Raw genomic sequence first — 1,243 nt, 5'->3', positions numbered from 1 at the left:
CGCTTTGTAAAAAGCCGCGCTATTCATTGCAGCACAAACATAGGTATTAGAAAAACAAATAACTAGTCATGGGGAAACGAAAAAAAAAATAATAACAGGTATAGGTGTAAACTGAGTGCAATATTACGTTATCTTGCTAAGAAAAAATCGCTTAATAACATCACTTGAATGCTGAAAGGGGTCAAACAGTTCTTTATTTAATTTATTTATTAATACTACAAGAGTATAAGAAAGAAACTGCTCGGTATAATATGCCCAAGCGTCAGCACTAACCAAATTTCTTTATGTCTAGTCTGCAGGATATGCGTGTTTTTCTCAAGTTTTGCCAAATAACAAATATAATGTTCATCACTTTGTGAAGAGCATTTATAGATCATTAAAAGTCTACAATTGCATAAACTATAGATTGGCAGGATTTCATATTGGCCGCGATCCCACGCACGCATCTCTCTTGCCAAAGTTGCTCTTTAAGAAGTCTGAAACTTGTGCCAAGTGTCATTTTCTCGCATTATTCTCGAACGGGAGCTAGAGCTTTCAAACACTTTCTTGGACAGCACTGCCTTCAATCTTCGAGATCGGCCCATATTCTTAGTCAGACGGGTGCCTAGAATGCGGCGGCAGTCAGGCTATAATGTTATTGCTTTAAAAACAACCAAGGATTTCCAAGTGCTTCCTCTGCTACTTGGGTATGTGTGGGCGCTTCCACTTGCGCATTAAGCATTGTTATCTTGCAGCAAATAAAATATCACCTGCCAGGTCTAGTTTCGTGCTCATCAATTTCTGCTACTAGTGCCATGCTATCGTTACAGTTTCAATAACTACACCCATTACAAAGGAGGATGCAGAAGTTCGCATCACCGTAGTTCCAGGAGTGATGGTATTATCCCCGAAAATTCAGTGCCTTTGTACTCTGTGAACAAGGATAACCAGCAAAGCTGTTAATGTGGGCCGCTTAATGGCGAATTGCACCTCCATGGTGGATCGGTCGGCATTGCACTATCTTCGGGATTGGCCCACCCAATATAAATTGTTGTTCTATGTCCACGGAGACGAGATCCGCCAAAACCTAGCAATAGAAAGCTTCGCTGTAACACAGGACAGCTGAAAGAAAAGAGAAGCCAAAGTATGTATGCCACCCGCCCAAGCTCAATTCGGACGCTGAAACAATTTTGCGACACTCTCACCCGATAAGCTTCCAACTGCTGGCGACTACATTACAGGAACATGTTTTTCTTGCTAGCAT

The sequence above is a fragment of the Dermacentor albipictus genome, chromosome 10, assembly GCF_038994185.2.
Source record: "Dermacentor albipictus isolate Rhodes 1998 colony chromosome 10, USDA_Dalb.pri_finalv2, whole genome shotgun sequence".
Taxonomy (NCBI): domain Eukaryota; kingdom Metazoa; phylum Arthropoda; class Arachnida; order Ixodida; family Ixodidae; genus Dermacentor; species Dermacentor albipictus.
This window is presented reverse-complemented; position numbering follows the sequence as displayed.